A 24,769-nucleotide genomic window follows, 5' to 3' on the forward strand; every position below is an offset into this window, starting at 1 on the left:
CCTTAGGTTTTATATTATGCTTTCATTCAAAAAAGAATAAAAAACTAAGGAAGTCTAAAGCAAAAATGAATAAAACAAGAAAAATATTAGTACCTGACACAGAACTACTGACTTCTTTGCTGTGCACAATTCTGTCTGCAGAGGGCTCAGCCCTGCTCCTGACTGACCTGCATCATATAACCATGTCTGTGTCTGTTCCCTGGGTGGTGAACACTGTCTCTCAGGAACAAGAGACAGATGTGAAATGCTGTCTATCATCTGCTATTTCATGCAAGTAGGGTGATTGAGAAAGGAATACAGACCTTTTAAATATGTTTTTCTTCTCTCTCTACCTACTGCCTCATATTATATTTATTTAGCAATAGTAAAAACACCCCAGTCAGAAAGATGGCAGTGTGAGAGGAGAGACAGAGGCTTCCTCTTAAAACTGGATACAATTAGAACATTTAATTGGCACAACTATTCCTGAGAGAGCAACAGGAAAGAGGACATGTCAGACTGCACACACTTGTAGAAAAGAGCAGACCTCAGCGAATGGGGTAACATACCAGAGCTGTGGCTCCATGGGCCCTGAGCCCCTCCCTCACCCCAGCTCACCAGGAGGAAGATAAATGGAGCAGGGAGGGAGTATAAGGCTTGGGACTGCCGAATAACTAGTTCCGGAGATCTGTGTTGGGAGCACAAACCTACTTTTCATGGTGCTTTCATGAGACTCGCATGACTACCAGGTTGGAAAGTTAATACAGGCAGAGTTCCTGGGAAGACTGTGAATCTGTCTGCTTGTGGAAAGCAGGGATCCATATCTGGCTGCTCTGGGACAAAGCATACCTGTGTGCCCGGCCCACTTGCTCAGGCAGTGGAGACAGGCACAGGAGCCAGGAGGTAGGGAATAGCTTTTTCCTCAACCCCAGTACTGCTCCCCTATGACCCCTGACATTGCTTCAGTGGCTCAGCAGCTCCAGAATAGAGCTTCTGGACACTTTCGGGTGACATAAACAAACATGAAATGCCAAAGGAACCTTGTCCAGAGTAAAATTGTGAATACAACTCCAGAGAAAGTTTTTAATGATATGGACCTCGTGACTCTTCTTGAAAGGGACGTCAAAATAAAAATCATCAACATCCTAATGGAGGTACAGGAAGACATCTAAGAACTCAGGAATGAATTCAGGTCAGAGATCCAATAGTTAAACAACACAATGGATGGTATTAAAAGCAGGTTGGATACGGTGGAGGAGACAATAAATAAAATAGAAACTAGAGAAGAGGAATACAAAGAAGCCAAGGCACAGAGAGAAAAAAGTATCTCTAAAAATGAAAGGATATTGAGAGAACTGTGTGACCAATCCAAGCAGAACAATATTTGCATTATAGGGATACCAGAAGAAGAAGAGAGAGAGAAAGGAATTGAAAGTGTCTTTGAGGAGGTAGTTGCTGAAAACTTCCCCAATCTGGGGAAGGAGGTAGTCTGTCAGGCCATGGAGATCCACTGATCCCCCTACACAAGGGACCCACGGAACACAACACCAAGACACATAGTAATTAAAATGGGAAAGATCAAGAATAAGAACAGACTGTTAAGAGCAGCCAGAGGCAGAAATAAGATCACATACAAAGGAAAGCCCATCAGGCTAACATCAGACTTCTCAGCAGAAACCTTAAAGGCCAGAAGGGAGTGGCATGATGTACTTAATGCCATGAAGCAGAAGGGCCTGGAATGAAGATTACTTTATCCAGCAAGATTATCATTTAAATTTGAAGGAGGGATTAAACAATTTTCAGATAAGCAAAATCTGAGAGAGTTTACATCCCACAAACCATCTCTGCAGTCTATTTTGAAGGGACTGCTATAGATGGAAGTGTTCCTAGGGTTGGATAGCTGTCACCAGACGTAGTAAAACCACAGTAGTTAGGGTGGAGCAGCTGATTGTGAGGCAAATGCAAAATTAAATTGACTATCCCAAAATTCAATCAAGGGATAGACAAAAAGTACAGAATTTGATACCTAATATATAAAGAATGAAGGAGGAAGAAAAAGGAGGAGAAATAGAAAAGAACGTTTAGATTGTGTTTGTAACAACACACTAAGTGAGTTAAGTTAGACTCTTAGATAGTAAGGAAAGTAACCTGGAACCTTTGGTAACCACGAATCTGAAGCCTGAAATGGCAATAAGTACATATCTTTCAATAATCACCCTAAATGTAAATGGACTGAATGCACCAATCAAAAGACATAGAGTCAGTGAATGGATAAATAAACAAGACCCATCTATATGCTGCTTACAAGAGACTCCCTACAAACCCAAAGACATGCACAGACTAAAAGTCAAGGAATGGAGAAAGATATTTCATGCAAACAATTAGGAGAAAAAAGCAGGTGATGCAGTACTAGTATGAGACAAATAGACTTCAAAACAAAGAAAGTTAACAAGAGATGAAGAAGGACATTACATAACGATAAATGGCTCAGTCCAACAAGAGGATATAACAATTATAAATATATATGCACTCAATACAGGAGCACCAGCATATGTGAAACAAATACTAACAGAACTAAAGGAGGAAATAGACTGCAATGCAGTCATTTTAGGCGACTTCAACACACCATTCACTCCAAAGGACAGATCCACCAGACAGAAAATAAGTAAGGACACAGAGGCACTGGACAACACACTAGAACAGATGGACCTAATAGACATCTATAGAACTCTACACCCAAAAGCAACAGGATACACATTCTTCTCAAGTACACATGGAACATTCTCCAGAATAGACCACATACTATGCCACAAAAAGAGCCTCAGTAAATTCCAAAAGATTGAAATCCTACCAACCAACTTTTCAGACCACAAAGGTACAAAACTAGAAATAAATTGTACCAGGAAAGCAAAAAGGCTCACAAACACATGGAGGCTTAAAAACTTGCTTCTAAATAGTCAATGGATCAACGACCAAATTAAAATGGAGATCTAGCAGTATATGGAAACAAATGACAACAGCAACACAAAGACCCAACTTCTGTGGGACGCAGTGAAAGCAGTCTTTAGAGGAAAGTATATAGCAATCCAGGCATATTTAAAGAAGGAAGAACAAACCCAAATGAATAGCCTAAAGTCACAGTAATCAAAATTGGAAAAAGAAGAACAAATGAATCCTAAATTCAGCAGAAGGAGGAACATAATAAAGATCAGAGAAGAAATAAACAAAATTGAGAAGAATAAAACAATAGAAAAAATCAATGAAACCAGGAGCTGTTTCTTTGAGAAAATAAGCAAAATAGATAAGCCTCTAGCTAGACTTATTAAGAAAAAAAGAGAATCAACACACATCAACAGAAAGAGAAATGAGAAAGCAAACATCACGATGGACCCAACAGAAATACAAAGAATTATTAGAGACTACTATGAAAACCTATATGCTAAGAAGCTGGAATACCTAGAAGAAATGGACAACTTCCTAGAAAAATACAACCATCCGAAAATGACCAAGGAAGAAACACAAAATCTAAACAAACCAATTACCAGCAAAGTCACTGAAGTGCTAATCAAAAAATTACCCAAGAAAAAAAAACCCAGGCCAGATGGATTTACCTCAGAATTTTATCAGACAGACATAGAAGATGTAATACCCATTCTTCTTAAAGTTTTCCAGAAAATAGAAGAGGAGGGAATACTCCCAAACTCATTCTATGTAGCCAACATCACCCTAATACCAAAACCAGGCAAAGACCCCACCAAAAAAGAAAATTACAGACCAATATCACTGATGAACGTAGATGCAAAAATAATCAATAAAATATTAGTAAATCGAATTCAAAAATATAACAAAAGGATCATACACCACGACCAAGTGGGATTCATCCCAGGGATGCAATGATAGTACAACATTCGAAAGTCCATCAACATCATCCACCACATCAACAAAAAGAAAGAGAAAAACCACATGATCATCTCCATAGATGCTGAAAAAGCATTCGACAAAATTCAATATCCATTCGATATAAAAACTCTCAGCAAAATGGGTATATAGGGCAAGTACCTCAACATAATAAAGGCCATGTATGATAAACCCACAGCCAACATCATACTGAACGCGAGAAGCTGAAAGCTTTTCCTCTGAGATCGGGAACAAGACAAGGATGCCCACTCTCCCCACTGTTATTTAACATAGTACTGGGGGTCCTAGCCATGGCAATCAGACAAAACAAAGAAATACAAGGAATCCAGATTAGTAAAGAAGAACTTAAACTGTCACTATTTGCCGATGACATGATTCTGTACATAAAAAACCCTAAAGACTCCACTCCAAAACTACTAGAACTGATATCGGAATTCAGCAAAGTTGCAGGATACAAAATTAACACACTGACATGTGTGACTTTCCTATACACTAACAATGAGCCAATAGAAAGAGAAATCAGGAAAACAATTCCATTCACAATTGCATCAAAAAGAATAAAATACCTAGGAATAAACCTAACCAAAGAAGTGAAAGACCTATACCCTGAAAACTATAAGATACTTTTAAGAGAAATTAAAGACGACACTAACAAATGGAAACTCATCCCATGCTCTTGGCTAAGAAGAATTAATATCATCAAAATGGACATTCTTCCCAAACAATATACAGATTTGATGCAATCCCTATCAAATTACCAACAACATTCTTCAATGAACTGGAACAAATAGTTCAAAAATTCATACGGAAACACCAAAGACACCGAATAGCCAATGCCATCCCGAGGAAGAAGAATAAAGTGGCGAGGATCTCACTCCCCAACTTCAAGCTCTACTTCAAAGCCATAGTAATCAAGACAATTTGGTACAGGCTCAAGAACAGAGCCACAGACCAGTGGAACAGATTAGAGACTCAGACATTAACCCAAACATATATGGTCAATTAATATTCGGTAAAGGAGACATGGACATACAATGGGGAAATGACAGTCTCTTCAAGATGGTGCTGGCAAAACTGGAGAGCTACATGTAAGAGAATGAAGCTGGATTATTGTCTAACCCCATACACAAAAGTAAATTGAAAATGGATCAAAGACCTGAATGTAAATCATGAAACCATAAAACTCTTAGAAAAAAACATAGGCTAAAATCTCTTTGACATGAACATGAGGGACTTCTTCATGAATATATCTCCCCGGGCACGGAAAACAAAAGCAAAAAATGAACAACTGGGACTATAACAAGCTGGAAACTTCTGTACAGCAAAGGCACCTGCAATAGAACAAAAAGGTACCCTCCAGTATGGAAGAATATTTTCATAAATGACAGATGTGATAAAGGCTTGACATTCAATATATATAAAGAGCTCATGCACCTCAACAAACAAAAAGCAAATAATCCACTTAAAAAATGGGCAGAGGAGCTGAATAGACAGTTCTCTAAAGAAGAAATTCAGATGGCCAACAGACACATGAAAAGATGCTCCACGTGGCTAGTTATCAGAGAAATGCAAATTAAAACTACAATGAGATATCACCTCACACCAGTAAGGATGGCTACCATCCAAAAGACAAACAACAACAAATGTTGGCGAGGTTGTGGAGAAAGGGAACCCTCCTACACTGCTGGTGGGAATGTAAATTAGTTCAACCATTGTGGACTGCAATATTGAGGTTCCTCAAAATGCTCAAAATAGACTTACCATTTGACCCAGGAATTCCACTTCTAGGATTTTTCCCTAAGGATGCAGCACTCCAGTTTGAAAAAGACAGATGCACCCCCATATTTATTGCAGCACTATTTACAATAGCCAAGAAATGGAAGCAACCTATGTGTCCATCAGTAGATGAATGGATAAAGAAGAGGTGGTACATATACACAATGGAATATTATTCAGCCATAAGAAGAAAACAAATCCTACCATTTGCAACAACATGGATGGAGCTAGAGGGTATTATGCTCAGTGATATAAGCCAAATGGAGAAAGACAAATACTAAATGATTTCACTCTTCTGTGGAGTATAAGAACAAAAGAAAAACTGAAGGAACAAAACAGCAGCAGAATCACAGAACCCAAGAATGGACTAACAGTTACGAAAGGTAAAGAGACTTTGGAGAATGGGAGGGCAGGGAAGAAGAAAGGGGGTATTATGATTAACATGTATAAGGCGAGGTGTGGGGGAAAGGGGAGGGCTTTGCAACACAGAGAAGACAGGTAGTGATTGTAAAACATTTTACTATGCTGATGGACAATGACTGTAGTGGGGTTTGTAGGGGGGACTTGGGGTTGGAGAGAGCCTAGTAAACGTAATGATCTTCATGTTATTGTAGATTAATGTTAACAAAAAAAAAAGTTTCAATGAAAAAAAAAAAAGAACCCAAGTAAACTTTACATATAGCAATCAATTCATATATCTTAAAAAAAAGAATAAACTGTGCCTTTCAGCAGATTTAAGTAAATCTTACAATGGCATGATCTAATTGGTACAATGAAGAGAAGGGGTGCACTCAGATGCTGTTCTTTATTTGGGGAGTATCTGGACATTCTAAGTCACTCCTGGACTTTGGAGCTTCAACTGATTAACTCATTAACCCAGTGAGTCCTTTCTGGCTCTAGTTTTATCTGGCTAACTCTCTGAGTCCCTTTAGTGGGCTTTACTGACCTTATTCTCCTCCACCAGTTCATATCTATTTTCTGCCTAACAAATACATGAATGTGTGTGCATGTGTACATATACTTTAGGAACCATTGAACCCAGTGTTTTTTGCTTATCCTTCATTCAAAGTGGGTTTGTGTCCAGTTTGTTTAGAACAAATTTTGAAGCTATGTAATGTAGAAAGGGTATTAGTGTGTAAGCTTTGCTCTTGTGAGACTGTGAGTACCAGTGAATGAGACAGGTGTAAGATTTTAGGTTGCTACCTTTAACAAAATATGCCAATATCGAAGTAGATGTTTAGGCAGAATAATGATCCTCTCACCCCACCAAGGATGCCGATGTTCTTCCACTCAGAATCTGCGAACATGTTGTCCTCCAGAAATAAAACAGATTTGCTAATGAGGTGAAGTGAGTGAGTCAGGAAGTATGGATCTGCATGGCAAGGGAGTAATGAACTTAACACCCTTAAGTTTGCGCAAATCATACAGTTCATGTTGCAATTTCCTTTCACACAATACTCAAAGCAGGAGATTAAGCATATCTGAAAACACATATATCACAGATCAATACCAGTCACAGTGGATGATTCAGGTCTGGGCTGCCCCCATCAGCCTCTCCTCTTTCCCAAGGGGAATGCGATGCAGCAGAGACAGTTCAAGTGGACTGACGAATCCATGATCGAGTAGGAGCAAGCCTCGGAGCACACGTCTGTGGTCCTGTGTTATGGTCCTCTGGGACAAGCTTGCCACATGGGTCTGTGTCCAGTCCCTTATATGTCCTGTCCATCCATCCAGGGGTCAGAGATGAGAATGGACAGTCCACGTGTGGTGTTACCCAGCTCAGGCATTCACAGGCATGCCTGGCATACGGCGTTACCTGGTTCAGGTGTTCACCAGCACACCTCTCAGGGTGGTGTATGTTTACAGAGGCAGTCGGCAGGAAATCAGGCAAGCCTGACATGAACAACCCCATGTTGGATGCTCACATCATGAGATTAAGTTAAAGACGTTGGCGTGAGAATGCTCTCCTGGATTATCTGGGTGGGACCAACATAATCACAGGAAAGTGAGGGAGGCGAGAGAGTCAGAGAAGGAAATGAGGCAGCAGTGGAAGCAGAGGTCAGAGAGGTGGGATTGCTCGATGAAAGGGAACCAGGCAAGGGATGTGGGGAACCTCTAGAGGGTGGAAGTGGCAAGAGAACAGATTCTCCCAGAGGTCCTGCCAGGCATGCAGCCTGCTGATAACCTTGATGTTAGACCAGTGAGACTCATTTTTGAACTTCTGACGTCAGAACCATAGTGTTGCGAAGGAAGGAATTTCCACTCCCCCTTGAGGTTCTTCTAGCTGGTTTAGGAATCAAATTGCCATGACATGGCAGAAAAATAAACAAAGTTTAATTATGTACAGTGAATACAGGAAACCATAGACAGAGATTCCAAGGACAGTCAGGGAGAAAGAGGTCTACATGTCATCCTGTGCAAAGGAGAAGGGAGCGGGTGCCTGAGACTTCAAAGGACAAGGGAAGCAACTCACAGGAATATGAAAAGAGTAAATGTTTGATAAACAAAATACTTGGTGGCCCCCAGAAGCAATGAAGCTGTGCAAAGAGGAACTTTACAGCTTTAGCCGCATTCTTCTCTGTCTCCCACGCCTAGTTTACCCTATAATATAGCTAGCTAAGGTGACGGTTCTCCCTGAAACAGTTCCCACCTACATGCTTTTTACTCAGTTATGTGGGCCTCAGAGATTTCCAGTTTCGAATATCTTCATGCCTAAGTGACACATCTTGTACCAGCGTGCCCTCGGCCCCTGCAATGGCATAATAATTTTGTGTCGCTTCAAGCCACTGAATTGGTGGTGCTTTTTACAGTACCATTAGGGAACTAGTACACGTAACAACACAATTACTTTTAGAAAATACGTATATGTAAACCGCATTGAAAGGTAGCAGAACTCCAGTTTTCATTCCAGATTTTCATTTATTTAATACATGGGATTGATAGAAAGCAAGTGTGACTTTAGTCCTGTTGCTTCAATTCTGTTCTCCTAACCAGACTCACAGAATAGTTCTCTGCTGGGAAATACACTTGGTGGGTGAAGCTAAATACAACCATAACAAAATAAAAGCAAATAGACAAACATAAAATAATAGACATTATAGACTTTTATATACTTATAAATAATAAAACATAAAAGTCTTGAGGGCAAAATGCTATCAAGTTATTGCTAATTTTGTCCCTCAAGACTAGAAATATACATCATACAGTGTTTTCAGCTTATTTATGACTAATGTCATAAATTAACTCATGGATCTGAGTCTCATGGCCACTGTATATGACTTATTTTTGATTTCCCTAAATATTTCATGAATCTAATTTATTTCTAGACATTGCCTTTTCCCTAATGCTATACCCACTCTTTCTCACTCCATTGTGTATTATTAAAGATTTACATGTACAGACATATGCCACTTAATAAACATTAACTTTTATTTATTTGTTGTCATGAGTGTCTTTCATAATTGGCATCCCTTTGAAGACAATGACTTAACTTTTTGATCTAATAACATTTTATTCCAAAACACACCAAGCAAAAATGCTGTTTGTTTGTTGTTATGACTCCACAATAAAGACCATCAATTCTATACAACAATGTTTGCTGTAAGAATGATCTGGAGAAAATTAATTTTATGTCACATTTGGGTAGAATAGCAACATTTCACTTTATTTACATGCACCAAGTGAGAGGGAAGAAAAATAACCCACTTTTATATATTTTTTTCTATTTTGCCACATGTCCTATTTCTATGCATATGTAAGAATTTTCTGTTTAGTTTTAATTTTCTCCTAAAGGTTTATTTTTCCTCTGATACAAATTTATTTTAAGTGCAAGATAAAATGGGCCCCCAAAGCTTAAGAAATTGGTAGATAAAATGCTGCAAAAACTTAATAAAATTTTAAACAGCTGAACAAAAGATATCTATGGCAAAGAAGATGATCTGACTCCTTATCACCTTCCAAGAAATAATTCTCACCTCTATCACCAGCTATCAGAGTTTCTCTTCCTTGTTTAGAAATTATAAAAATCCTTTAATAATTTACATTTAAAATGTATTTATTTTCAAGTTATTTTTATTATGTGTGTGTTCTTCAGTCAATTAGTGTATTTTTCACTAGGGAAAATTGGGTAATTGAGGTTGCAATAAAAGGATTAAGATTTTGCCATTTAAATTAATGGAATTTTAAACTCTTGAATGGCCTCTTCTCTCAGCAAGATTTTCAAAAGCAAATGAACACACTTAAAGGAAGGTAGTGTTGGGGAGAAGTCAGTTCCGAGACACAGGGAAGGTAGACAGCATAATACAGGAAACCAAAGTTAGGCAGGCAAAGTGAATTTTAATTCACCCTGTACAGCAGAGCGGGCCTGCCTGAGGTTAGACAGGTGCAGACAGTTTACTCTGAGGCTTCTTTTTATGGGGTCTTGGCAGGGCAGAGAAGTCTTTGATTGATAACACTTGGACTTGGAGGCCTGGTATTGTTGCCAGACACAGCTTTCTCTTGGTGCACCAGGTGAAACCTCAGACCAGAGGGGGAGAGTTCTTGACTGAATGAGAAAGAATTCCTGAGAAGGTTAGACTAGGAAGGAATTCATTAGGGCGAGGGTTCAAATGAATGGCAGCAGCCTTGCAGGCAGCTGAGAGCAGGAAAGTTCAGAGGTGCAAAGGGAAAGTTTGCAAAACATTTCTTGGTATAGGGCAGATTCCCTTGCATCTCTTAAAGCCAGGGTCACTTGGTGTCCCTTGTCTGCTTGGATCTGCCCTGCATCGGGGCTAGCCCCGCCCACCCTGGGATTTGGGGAGCCACAGAGCAGGGGATGGAGTGAGACTATGTTCTGAGAACTTCCCAAAGAAAGGAGAGTCTCAGGCAGGTTTCTGAAGCTGCAGTTCCGTCTGGGTCACCCAAGCAAGGAGAACTTGCCGGCCCAAATCTGAGCTCTCAGTAGCCCCTCCCTACTTATCAGGAGTAAAGCAGAGACTAAGTGAAGACTTGAAAATGGAATGAAATAGTAAAGAAGCAAAGTCGATTACGACTGGGAAAGCACAGTGACAAAACGCAATTAAGTTGAGCTGTGAGAAAGCCTTATTTAAAGTCATACACTCAAATAGAGAAAAAGCGTGGGTGTCCTTGTTACGGAAAATACTGGAAAATCTGGACTGGATCACTGATGGAAGAACCAAGCGGCACTCGGAGGTCTTGGAGAGTTGAGGTTTATTTTACACGGGCAGGCCTGGAGGGGAGTCATCTCCCAAGGACTGAGCCCGGAAAACAAAGCAAGGGGAGCAATTTATATTATTTTAATATGTAGCTTTTTGACATGCGCAGGGCAGAAGAGGAGCCTGGAGGGGGGGAGGGGGGGGCCAGTAGTGCTTTGCCAACTGGAGGGAAAAAGCGGTTTGCTGACCTTGACGGCTGTGTTGAATATTTTCCTTATCTTTCTCAGAGAGGAGGCATGGGGGTTCCCTCTTTTAAGGACTTCCAAAGGGCCAGGGGGTATAAACTTGTAAAGTGGTCTCAAAATGCTTATCTCTGGTAAGAGACATTAAAACTCTTTTATTATCAATCCTCCAGGTAATTTTGCAGAATTAATTTATAGAAATTGGTCCGTTCCTCTCCAGGATAACTCCCCTCTGGGAACACACCAGTCAACACCACCTGCACCTGCCCCCAAAGTGGACGGAGTGATTGTTTACTAAAGAATATGTTCGGAATCTTCCTTCCTAACCCCCTGGTTTTTGTAATGGACTCTTAGCTTTCAGATGGAATCCTTCCTGTTCTTACTATACACTTTTGGAAAAATAATTGTGGTGCTTGTCTCCTGTCTCTGCCCTCCACCGGTGTAATGGATAAAAAGAAGGCAGAGGCTGCTCTGATGATGTCTGTTCCTGTCTTTGTGTATTTTATTTTCTCATATCTGGTGAGAGTTTGAGCTTGGAGACTTCTCATTTGGGTATGTTGTTTTTTCCATCTGGGGAATGTTTGGAAATTCTAAGTAACTCCTAATCTTTGACACTTCAACTAATTACTTCTGCGAGGTTTCTCTTGCCCTCTGATTTTATCGAATTAAGTATTTGAGCCCCTTTTAGTGGGTTTTACTGGCTTTATTCTCCCTCCACCTGCTTATGTCTACCTTTCTACCTGACAGTTGTAGTTTCAAATTTACATTAATTTGAATAATAGCATGGGTTATCCAGGAACCTCTTTACTGCACCCTTCACATGCCTGTTCCTTAGGCTGTAATTGAGGGGATTCAGCATTGGAATCACTAGGGTGTAGAAGACAGAGGCCATTTCATCAGTATTTAATGAGTGGTTGGTCCTTGGTTGCAAATACATGAAGAGGAGAGTCCCGTAGAACACAGTGACAGCCATCATATGGGAAGCACAGGAGGAAAAGGCTTTTTGTCGCCCCTGGGAGGAACGTATCCTCAAAATGGCATGGACAATATTGAAGTAGGATATTAAAACAACAATCATGGAGAAAAACAAATTGGTTCCTGAAAAGGCAAACGCTACTGTTTCTGGAATGTAGGTATCCATATAGGACAATGCTAACAAAGGGACACTATCACAGTAAAAATGGTTGATCACATTGGAAGAGCAATAAGACATAGAGGAAACACAGGAAGAGACTGACAGGGCTGTGCTCAAACCATAGAGGTATGTGAGGGATACCAGCAGAAGGCAGATGTGCCGAGATACCACCACCATGTATAGCAGGGGGTTGCAAATAGCCACATAGCGATCATAGGCCATTGCAGCCAGCATGAAAATCTCAGCCACGATAAAAGCTATGAATCCACCCAACTGGGTTGCACATCCATAGTAAGATATGGTTTTCTTCAAAACCCAGAAGTTAACCAGCATTTTAGGAGCAATGACAGTAGAATTGCCAAGATTGATGATAGCTAAGTGTCAGAGGAAAAAGTACATGGGGGTTTGCAGTTGAGAGTCAGCACTGGTGAGGGTGATGATGCCCAGGTTCCCTGCCACCGTCAGCCCGTAGATCACCAGGAAAATGAGGAATAGTGGAATCTGGAGCTCTGGATGGTGGGAGATCCCCATGAGAATGAACTCAGTCACCCCGGTGAGATTCCCTGGAGCCATTTATTTTGTAGCTTTCATCCTTTAATAGGGAAAATGGAAAGAGATTAACAAATGGCAAAATTGCTTTTCTGTTACATGCTAGATTGCTAAATGTCTCATTAGAAATCAGTTTCTGTTCAGAAACCTTAGGTCTCACATCTTAACTGGTATTCTCACAATCCTTCACAGAATTCAGAAATACAAACTCTCCAGAGACGAATTTCAGGTTCTTAAAACTGCTTAACTAAGCTGTTAATTTTTATTTCACTGTTGGGTGTATACATTGAACGAAATACATTATTATATTATTATACGTATTAGTGTTTATATATGTACATTAATTATATTAAAATATATTTCATGAATATGTGTATGTGTGCATACATGTTTATATATGTATTTACATATATACATGTGCCTGGGTGTATATTTAATTGTGAAAGATAGCTACCTATAAGAAGCTGATGAGCCAGTGACTTCCAGTCATTTTTTCCTTAGCTGACAGGCCTTCTCTTCAGCCCATATTTTGTATCATCCTTGAGAATTTCAATATTTCTGTGGGAAACACTGTCAGTACACTGAGATGTTCCTAGGGATTTCTGCCACATCCCTATGCTTTAGTTGACTACAGATGACACCTCAATAATATTCCTTGTTAGTATCATTCATAAACTCTGAATCCACTTTACTTAGTCATATTTCCTTTCTTCTGCTAAGTAAGCCAGTCCCATCCTGTCACTCTGATTTCTAGTTGCTCAGACATTTCTCTATTATTTTATTCTACCGTCCCTTCCTTTCCAGTTTATATTTTTCCTTTGAATTGTTTAAAACCTATTCGGATTTTAAAAAATATTACTTGTAGGTTTGATTTATTAAATTTTGACTACTTTTACTCGTATAAAAAAATGAGTGCAGGAGAGTGTTAGCATTATTTAGCATGTAGTGAACTCTGTGGCCACAACTATATGAGGCATTTTGCAATGATGGTTTCATTATTCTGCAGGAGTATCCTAGAAGATGGATATAATTATTTTTATGTCGTATGAGACAAGTCAGGCTCAATGAGATTAAGTTCCTCAAAGTGTCTACGGAGGATATTGTTAATGATTATTTTTTAATGTCATTTATTTGTTTGTTTGATTGATTAGTTGGTTGGTTGATTAGTAGTCCACCAATTATTTACTGTGGGATTTTTACCCAGTACTTAACAATCTTTTGTTGTGAGAAATAAGTGATATAATGTACATATAAAGGTTAGTTAGCACAGAGCCTGATAACAATGGAGGCAAAAAATTAGTATCAGTAATGAATGTTATTAGCATGTTTTGAATGTTCTTAATATATTTTCCTATTTAAGTCCCAGGATTTCATTCTATCTAACTGAAGGCTTTTATAGTTGAAATAGAAAGAGCAAGTGGATTATAATTTTGCATATTCAAAAAACTTACATATATATTTACACATTAGTAATTCCCTCTCCTAATGAAACATAACAAATGGCAAAGCTAGGATTGCTTTTTATTTCATTAAGTATATGTCAACAAAATAAAACTTTTTGTAGCACAGCACTGGTTTTCTCCCTTTTCTTTAGAATCCTGTTTGATTAAGCATTTGTTTTTGGAAAGAGCTATTTTAGTTTTTTAACATATAGTTTAAGTTCATTTTTAAAAATAAAATGTAAAAGTTTATTAAAATAATAAATCTTAGTAAATAAAGCTTTAAAAGTATACCTATTGTTAATCATTTTGTGAAACAATTTGGATAAAAAAAATATTGCATATTCAATTTCAAATAGCTTCTGATATGATTTCAAGAGTATGTTCCATTTAACTCCACCTCTGGAACTTGTCTTAAACTTATTTAAACATGGGTTGTGTTAGGGACAAACTGCATTTCAGTATGAGCTCTCATAACCAGAAGCAATATAGAGACTGAATACTGGCAACAGGGAATCTTTCCATCTTAGAATTCAATCACCCTGGGCAATGTAAAAATCAAAAAAGGGGAGATAAATTTGTTTTTATGGACATTAGATCATTTAGTAGGTCTTTCTTGGAGACATAGAATCTTACTGCTGAAAGGCACTTAAGAAGCTTCTCATCTGGTGTAGAGTGCCTGCTAAATCATTCTTTCTGCCAGTTCTAAGGCAAGAAGCATTGTTTTATCGTAAGCTGAAATATACTCCTAAAGAGATTTTTCATGATTGTTTTTAAGTTCTCAAGCAGTCTGATTTATGAATAAGGATGTCAGACGCTATTACGTAAGTCGTATCACCATCATTTCTACTTAGCAATCAATGGGCAGATATTTGAGTCACTAGGAAAAGAGAATAGAGCAGATATCGTTTCAGTCCTGAGTCTTATTTGAATTGAGAAAGCTTCCAAGATACTTGGTCTTCACATCCAGAATCAGTAATAAGTAAATTATTGGGTTTCACCTACCTGCACACAGAGACCTGTTGCGACCCACTCCTAAGGTTGCTGCGTGAAGCACGCCGAAGGGTTTTAGAAGTGTTTGAGGTCCCTGAAGATCTTCACATTGAAATTTGTTTGTTTATGGCCCTAGTCCCTGAACTTGAATTCCCAGATAAGGTTCTTATTCCCCAGGGAAAGACCAACTGATTGCTCATTAATCAAGTCTCCACAAAAATTTTCACCCAAAGAGTGAAAATGTGGGGATAGTCTAGGGACTCCCATAGGTGATCGTACTGAGTAACAGTCACGTGCAACGATTCCACCCTTTGGTTGGTTGGTTGTTTTTCATTGTATTCCTGTGTTAGCTGGGAAATGTTGCTGCTGGTCCTGGGTGGAAAAAACCAAGTAGTTAAAAAGCATAGTATTCTGTTCCAAGTGTTCAATTTTAACACAAAGAATAGGAATACAACTGAATGTAAAGCCTCCATTCTGGTCAAGAACTAATCCTGGTATATTTATCATAAAAACCAGATGAAATACAACATGAATTCAAAATGTGAATGGCTGTAAGAAGGCATCAATTTTTTAAATTGAAATTTATAAGGCATCCATCATTATCTGGTTTTATTTCTATTTTGTAATTAAATTATTTGGATGGAAAATATGTTTTTTTCCATATAACCCTGTGATCATTACTCAAGCCTATATAAATATTGTAATTATATACTGATGACACTTTTTATTTGACTTTTTGTGTGGAATTTAATAGTGTAAGCTTTGTAAGTGAAGAGGGTATCTCTAAATACTGTGCCTTTAAACAGCTTCTAAATAATACCCAGGAAAGAATAGATGTTCGCAAGATACTTGTTGACTGACTGATGAAATAAAGGATAATTAAGTGAATGCCTAAGTGCAATATTCATCTTAAAATTCTGAGATAAAATATGAAGTTTTTGTTTCCAGTGTCATAATCTATCTTTGTTGTGATTTTAACATTGATCAAGAAACTGTGACAACTTGCAAATCATTCTCTAACATATTCAGTACATTAGGGCAGGATACACTCTTCCTTCTTTATCTTGGTGTTCCAATATTTCACTGTGGCAGCCGTTAGGCTCCAAAATTAAGGAAGTAAAATTACTGTAAAGACACTTGTAAAAATGCAGTTTTAATGAACGCAGGAAATTCCAAATACTATGGCTCAAAATTGAAAGAACCTGTCTGCACAGGAGAAGAAATGTAACAGGCACTATTGAGTACATGCAGCAGAAATGTGCTTTTGTGCACATTACTTTATTTCACCATTATGGCAACTTGTATAGCTATTAAGTATCAGAGCCAAAATTCAGGGCTAGGTCTCCCCAGAGTGCATGAACTTTTCACCATGTACACTGCCTCCTAGAACAACATGACTTCATTCTGTAACTGATCTCCCCACTTGCCACCTCCAGTGAAATGAAACATAATTCTTGATATACATTTAAATGCTATTGATTCTTTTACTAGGCAGAAGAGTTTAGTTTGATGTAGTCCCACTCTTCTAATTTTGCTTTTGTTGCTGGTGTTCACAGTGTTGTATACATGAAATTGTTATCAACCCAGTGTAATGAAGTTTCATTCTTATGTTTTCTTCTAGGAGTTTTACAGTTTTAGATCATTTAGATCTTATGGTTAAGTCTTTCAAGTTGACTTCTGTGCATTGTTTAAGGTAAGGGGGAAATTTCATTCTTGTGTGTGTGGATATCCAGTTTTCCCAACACAGTTTGTTGAAGTGACTATCTTTTCCCATTGTGTATTCTTCATACTCTTGTTGAAGATCAATTGACCATCCATGTGTGGATTTATTTCTGGGCTCTTCATTCTGTTCCAGTGATCTATATGTCTCTTTTTACACTAACACCAAACAGTTCAATTACTGTAGCTTTGTAGTATATTTTGAAATCAAGAAATGTGCTAAGTCCAGGTTTGTTCTTCTTGCTCAAGGTTTCTTTGGATACTGAGGTCTTTTTTAGTACTTCATGAATTTTAGGGCTTTGAATCTTTAGATTGGTTTGGGTGGTATGGATATTTTATCAAATGCTTATCAAAACCACAATTCAAGCAAGAAGAGAGTTGTGTGAAATAATTTATTAATAGGACAAAAGCATTCAATTGTACATGCTTAGGTATATACATGTTTATGTATGCTTATATATAAGTGAAATTAACTACCAGCAATGATAAAAGAGAAGGGAGGAAGGAATTACAAACTAAACACACTCTTATAATGTGATCCAGCAGTCACATTCCTTGGTATTTGCCCAGAGGAGTTGAAAACTATGATCTACACAGATGTTTATAGTAGCTCTATTCGTAATTGCCAAATTTGGAAGCAACCAGATATCTTTTAGTTGGTGAATAGATACAAAAATTGTGGTACATCCAGATACTGGATTATTATGCAGTACAAAAACCAAGCAAAGTTATCAAGCCATTAAAGCATATATTTTACTAAGTGAAAGAAGCCAAATTTGAAATAGTTACAAATAGTGTGATTCCAACTGTATGATATTCTGGAAAAGGCAAAGCTATGGAGACATTGAAAATGTCAGTGGTTTGCAGTAGTTTGGGGTTAGGAGAATGAAAAGGCTGTGCAAAGAGGATTTTTAAGGCAGAGAAAATACTTCATTATAATGATGGGTTCATGTCATTATACATTTTTAAAACTCATAGAATATTTCAGCACCAAGAGTGAAACCTAAGGTAACGGATAGACTGGAAAATTACTATGTGTTAATGTATGTTTAGCAATTATAAAAAAAGTACCAGTTTGATAGAGAATATGAATAATGGGGGAGGCTGTGCTCATATAGGGACAGGGGCTACATGAGAAATCTCTGAATTTTTCTCTTAACTTTGCTGTGAACCTATAACTGCTGTAATAAAATAAATTCGCTAAAAAAATAGAAAAGTAAATGAAAGTGAGACAGGGGAAGTGGAAGAAAATTATAGAAAATTCTCATTTAATAAATCTCAAATTTCTGTGATAACACTTCCTTAAAATAAGACATACAATCAACAAACTCAAAAGAAGAAAAGAGAAATGCAAAAGAAAAAAGATGACTACTTTGGTGAAATCGTGTTCCAAAAGCCCTCTATTAATATCCACAATGGGATTTTTAAGGTGTCAAGACACCCTAAGCAGCAGAAGAATGGTGGAATCAGCAGTTTTCCACCAAGCACAGGATTAACATGGACAGGGAAGTGTTAACAAATCTGTGACACTTGGTGAACTTGTAATCTCAAAAATCCATCATAAAAAGGAGAGGACAATTTACTCAGTGGGAATCTCAGCAAAATCAAACTGGGAAAGTGGAAAAGTCTTTACATTCTCCAAGTTGTAGATGAAAGACTCCCCACCCAACTCCAGGCTGAATCGGGTTTTACAAACAGCCCGTAGTAGACCCAAATTGTTGGTACGCTAAGTCACTGAAGGTCTCCAAAATAAGCACCACTTACCTCCTTCCAAAAGGATGGCTTCACCTTAAGAAGAGAATAGTGAGAAACAAATGTCAATGACTAGGGCAGAATCAGTGGAAAGCAAAGTTTGAAATAAGGAAAGGGGTTCTGGAATACATAGGTGTCATTCGCTCCGTTACAGCAACGTATAATGTCTAAGGTGTAGAGTACCACTTTGGAAGATAAAGTCTAGTTATGGGACTCAAGGAGCTCCATAGAAATGCTAATGAATTAGGCTTAGCTCTGAGAGTTTAAGTAGTTATACAATAAGACAGTATTTTAAATCTGTAACAAAATGCAAGTGATCCTTTGATCATGCAAGTTGCAAACTACCTGTAAACCATGTAAATTCTTATGATAGTCAAAATGCCCATCACATTTAAACATGGGAAGAAGGGAGATAAATGTACTAACCTAGCATATTAGTATGTAGCTTGCAAATGGACAAAAATAAAAATCATGTTCCAAAATTTACTAAAATCATAAATAAAGTAAGGACTACAGAACAAACTAATATGGTAATTTTTTATTAAGTTATCATTGATATACAATCTTATTAAGGTTTCACATGAACAATATTGTGGTTCCAACATTCACCCATATTGTCAAGTCCATCCCACACACCCCATTGCAGTCACTGTCCATCAGCATAGTAAGATGCTATAGGGTCACAATTTGTATCCTCTGTGCTATACTGCCTTCCTGTGACCTGACTACATTATAATTATCTTAAAATAATATTAAAGAAAATTTCAGAGAGTTGAGTTTTTTTCAAAATAGTAAAGTAATATTTGTATATTACAAATGCAGTGGCTACACATCAGAAGGATTTGAAGACATGATTAAGAGGACACAGAAATTAACTAGACATTCAAAAAATCATACATCAAGAATGATTCAGTAAAACAGAAGAGTGGGTGGTGACTGTTGAAGGCCCAGTGAAGGAGCGAGAAGACAGAAGAGACAAGAAAAGTCAATTTGACATACAGATAGTTAAGAGTTTGAGACAAACTGACAGAGAAATGCTAAAATATAATTTTCAAAATGTTAAAGATATGACTCTTACCAATATAAAATGCCAGAAAGAAAATTTTTATTAACTTTCTCAATAAAAGGAGAACCAGTTAGAAGGCAATCAAAGAGCAGTTGAGTATTGGGGCTTACTGAGTTTGCTAGAAAATGCACAACAAAATAAGCATTTGTTTCCTTTTAAAATATTTATTGAAGGAAAAAATACATATAGACAAGTACTTACATCTCAAGTGTTCAGCTTGATGAATTTTCACAGTCTAAACATAATCCTATAAAAAAACAAGACTAAGAAGGAGAACATTGCCAGTACTTACCCTAGATGCTTCCCTTATACTTTCTTCTAGTCACAACCTCCCTCACAAAGAAAATCCCCACTCTGAAGCAAGGATTAATTTATGTAATAGCTAGTTTTAAAGTTAGGGTGATTACAGTTTAATATAATTTAAGAAAATCTACCATTTTAGGTACCAGTTATATGAACACTATCAAACATATGTTATTGTATAACTATAATCAGATAATAGAACATTTCCATTGTTCTAAAAAAGTCCTGTCACATCATTTTGTAGTCAGTCACCTGTCTTTATTATCCAATTCCAGCAACCGCGAATGTATTCTCCATTCTTATAGTTTTGCCTTATCTGGAATGTCATGCAGTGGAATCACATTGTCACCTTTTGAATTTGTTTCCTCCCACTTAACAAGATATTTTAGATCTGTCTGTGTACTTGAATATATCAATAATATCCCTGCTGAACAGTATGCAATCCAATGGATGTACCAGTTAGTTTATCCATTCTCTAGCTGCTGGATAATTGGATTTCAGTTTGGGAATATTGTGAATATAGTTACTATAAACATTGGAATCCATTCTTTGTATTCATGTGTGTTTTCATTTCTTAAGGGTAAATTGCAGAGTCAGACTGCCAAGTCATAGGGTAAGTCATTTGGTATAATAGGGCCATGTTATATGGCAAGTCACGTTGCCAAATCATATGGTATTGCCAAGTCTTACTGCCAAGTGATATGTTAAGTCACTTGGTAAATGTATGTTTCACTTCATAAGAAACTTTCAGATTATTTTCCAAAGAGGCTGCTTCCTTATCAGCAGTGGATAAAAGTTCCAAGTGCTCTGCATCATAAGACACTTTATATTAACAGTTAATATAATTTTAAATATCACCCATATATATTGATAGGTATATGGGATCATATTGTTGTTTTAAAGTACATTTCTTTCCCTAATAACAGATGTGTATAACACTTTATTATGGTCTTAGTTATTATCTGTGTAACTTCAGTGGTGAAATGTTCATTCAAGTTTATGCCCTTTTTCTTGTTTTTCTTTTATTTTTTTTTAGAGTCTTAAAAATATATTCTGGATAAATGTTCCTCCATGGATAGCTGTTTAGCAAATATTTTGTACAAGTCTGTGCTGTATTTATTTATCCCCTCAGCAATGTCTTTTACAGAGCAGATTTTAATTGTGATGAAGTAAAATTTATCACTTTTTTCTCCCACAGTTCATACGTTTGAGATATATTTCAAAATTTGTTACTCAACCATGGTCACACAAATGTCCTACGTTTTCTCTATGTATTTTCTAGAAATGTTACAGTATTAGGATTTATATTAAGATTTAATATTCATTTTAAGGAAAGTTTTCTGGGTGGCACAATAAGTCAATTTTTTCTTTTTTTGTGGAATTAAGTTGTTCTTCAAATTTATTTTAAAACAGTACTTTCCTTCCTCATGGATTTTTCTTGGCAACGTTGACAAAAATCAATTGACCATGTTTGTTTGAATGATTTCTGAAGACTAGTTTTTTCTACTGATCTAGGTGTCAGTGTTTTATTAAAATTTCACTCTCTGATTATTTTAGCTTTATGGTAGTCCTAAAGTCAAATTATGCAGACATTCCAACTTTATTCTTCTTTTCTAAAATTCATTGCTTTTCCATGTAAAATGGGGACTCAGAGTGTCAATGCTGCAAAAATACTTGTTTAATTTCAATTGGTGTTGCATTGAATCTATAGATCAATTTCATTTTATTTCATTAATAGACCATTTATCACAGTCAGGATGCCTGCCAATTAAACTTGTTTCTTTTTACTTGCATTCAGATCCCATTAGCAGCATTCCCTATCTACTAATTTATAATCTCTGAGTGTGGAGTCTAAGCATCCATGTATTTTCCACTATTTCTCCAAGAGTTTCTTATGTACATAGCCAGTTACTTGTCTAAATTAGCATATGGGAACTCTAAGACAAGACCCTATACAGCTTAAAAATCCTTGACTCTTCTCTGATGTTTCTCTAATATTCTTATGTTCTATTACATAGAATATTATAATTTTCTATATACTTCCCCATCTTCCCTGCCAATACTCTCTATTTATGTATTTATACTTTATTTCCAAATCAAAATCTCAATGAGTTTATATCTGTTTCTCATAGCACTTATAACTTTGGTGGTTTAAAATTTATAAAAAATATAGATCACTTTGTTAAGTAATTATAAATTCTGTCATAGGTTATGCTTTCATATTGTATTTCATTATGTCCATATTTACAGGATAATTAAAAAGGTTATTTTCCGAGGAAGAAGAAACTAGGTTTTAGAAACTTTAAATCATCAACCTAATGGCATACAGCTAGTTAGTATCAGAGCTAGGACTATGTCCTGTACCATTAATTTTCTTTCCCACTGAGGAATCATTTTAAACCAGGGGTCAGAGTGCATTCATGTAATCGTTTTCATCATGTAGTTCATTACCCAGGGCTGTTCAGTTGTTTAAAATGAAAACAAATCATGATACTTTTCTGTCTTAGAAAAGAATTAGTCTGTTTTCCTCTTGGGGCAACACTGTGAACTTTAAGAACTCAATAAAACGGTATAAGAATCTAAATGCATGCTATTCACAGCATAACTTAACTGAGTGAATAGTTCATTTCCACAGGTAAGAGGAAAGGTCTTAATAACTTATAAAATATTTTAGAAACTACTCTTGAATTTGAAACAAGTGTATATAACTTAATATTTGTATTTAAGAGAGAAGATTCTATTTAACTCAAGGCTGTATCAAAAATTGATCACATGCCTTTCAGGGAACATAGCAGAGAAAACAGGAAAGGTTTCCTACGTATTTAGGTCAATTGAGCTGTAAATTAGACATGTGCCTTAATTTCCTTGAAGAACCATAGCAATCAATGTACTCACAGTAGAATCAAGGGGTTATAGTTACAGTTCAAGAAAATTATTAACTCAATAAAATATGACTACCAATTTTGATATACGCAGCCATTGGGTAGATGCTACTTTGGGATCATAATATTTTTAATGTTTGAAGAATACAAATAAACTTTAAATTTATTTTACCATTTAGCTAATTGATCCAGAAGCAGCTTTAGTTTCTTTTTTTTTTTGTTTATTACAATGTGCAAGGATGCTGTCTCAGTGTTAACATTTCCAGAACTCGGTATATCACATGGGGTTGTAATACAGTCAAGAAAAACAATATAGGGTTTGAAGTTGGAGAAATCTAGGCTTGAATCCTGGTTCTTTCAGAAACTGTGCAACTCTGGCCAAGTTTTACGTCCAGTTGTGCCTCAGTTTTCTCATCTGCAAAAGGACACTGAATTATTTTGTTTGTAGGCTGCTACACAGATTATATTAGATAATGTGCACAAAATTACTAACCCCTAGCAGCCACTTAATAGTGTGAGTAGCAACAATCATAACTCTCCTTCCTTTGGAGCTCAGAGTCTGAAATAGTGTTCTCATGGCTGTCTGGTACTTCACATTTTTTGACCATGAAAGTTGAGAAACTCATTTCATTTTAGTCTTCCAGATTGATTATGTTTTGTTAAAAAATCAGGGTCTATATTTTTGTATTTCTAGCGTCTCTCTGTTCAAGTGAAATAACAAGACATAAACACAACCACTTCTAACTTCTTAAATATCAGTTAACAGAAATGTCTGTTTGAAGAGCAACCTGGGTGCAGTAGCTAAACCTCATGCTTTTTCTCTCTCATGCCCCAGTTTCCTATCCTGAAGTATACAGAAGCTCTAAAGGGACACAATTTGGAATAAAACAGTTTCATTCATAAACCACCTTCTTGAACTGCAGGCAAAAACAGAGACATCAAAGATTTCCAGAAAATTACATTGACAAAGGTATTAGTTTTTTATAGTTTCAGTTTGTTATAGCACAGAATACTGGAATTCACTGTTTAATCTCAATAAAATAGTATTTTGGAAGTGATAATTCATGTGTATGCATCTTTCCCATATAATTAATATTTTAATTTAATAAAACGTACTTTAATTCCTCAGATAAATAGCCTGTAATCACACCATGTTCATGTAATTGAACAAGATATGCCTGAATTTTTGGTCAGTCCTAGTTATTCTTCGGTTTAGAAGGAGATGAAAAGTTTAAAAACAAAACAAAACGAAATGAGCAAAACAGCAGTAAGCTCATAGACATTGAGAAGTGTCTGGTAGTTACTATGGGGGTATGGATGGGAAATGTGAGGGGGATAAAGAGGCACAAAAATCTCAGTCATAAAATAATTTGGTCAAAGGAATGGAAGTACAGCATGGAGAGGACAGCCAATGATTCTGTGACACCTTTCCATGTTGACAGATAACAGCTGCTCTAGTTGGAGTAAGGATTTCATAATGTGTGTGTTAAATTGCTGTGTTGTATACTTGAAACCAATACAATATTGATATCAACTTTAATTCAATAAAAATATGCTTAAAAATATTAAAAGTTACTCTTAACTTTCCTGAGCTCCCGCTGTCACTAGGTGCTAAATGTGGCATTTTAATATGAGGTTTTAGAGTCCAGTTCTTAATGATCCTAATCTTTCATACTTGTCTTATCACAGGCACATTAGTTAAGTAAAGGTTACAGAAGTAAATTACTGAAATTTCTCCTGTCTATCGGTCAGTATGTATGTCGTGATGGATACTTTCAGTAGACTACCAATTGTTACATTTTTCAAAATATGCTTGCATATTTTTATTTGTTTTCACTGTGATTATTCCTATCTGTCTAATTT

General features: G+C 36.8%; 1 pseudogene; it reads right to left on the bottom strand.

The window, feature by feature from the left end:
- Positions 1-11,834: 11,834 nt before the first annotated feature.
- On the bottom strand, positions 11,835-12,776 carry LOC130684762 (olfactory receptor 8J2-like; annotated as a pseudogene).
- Between the last annotated feature and the right edge of the window lie 11,993 nt (positions 12,777-24,769).

The sequence above is a fragment of the Manis pentadactyla genome, chromosome 9, assembly GCF_030020395.1.
Source record: "Manis pentadactyla isolate mManPen7 chromosome 9, mManPen7.hap1, whole genome shotgun sequence".
Classification (NCBI taxonomy): domain Eukaryota; kingdom Metazoa; phylum Chordata; class Mammalia; order Pholidota; family Manidae; genus Manis; species Manis pentadactyla.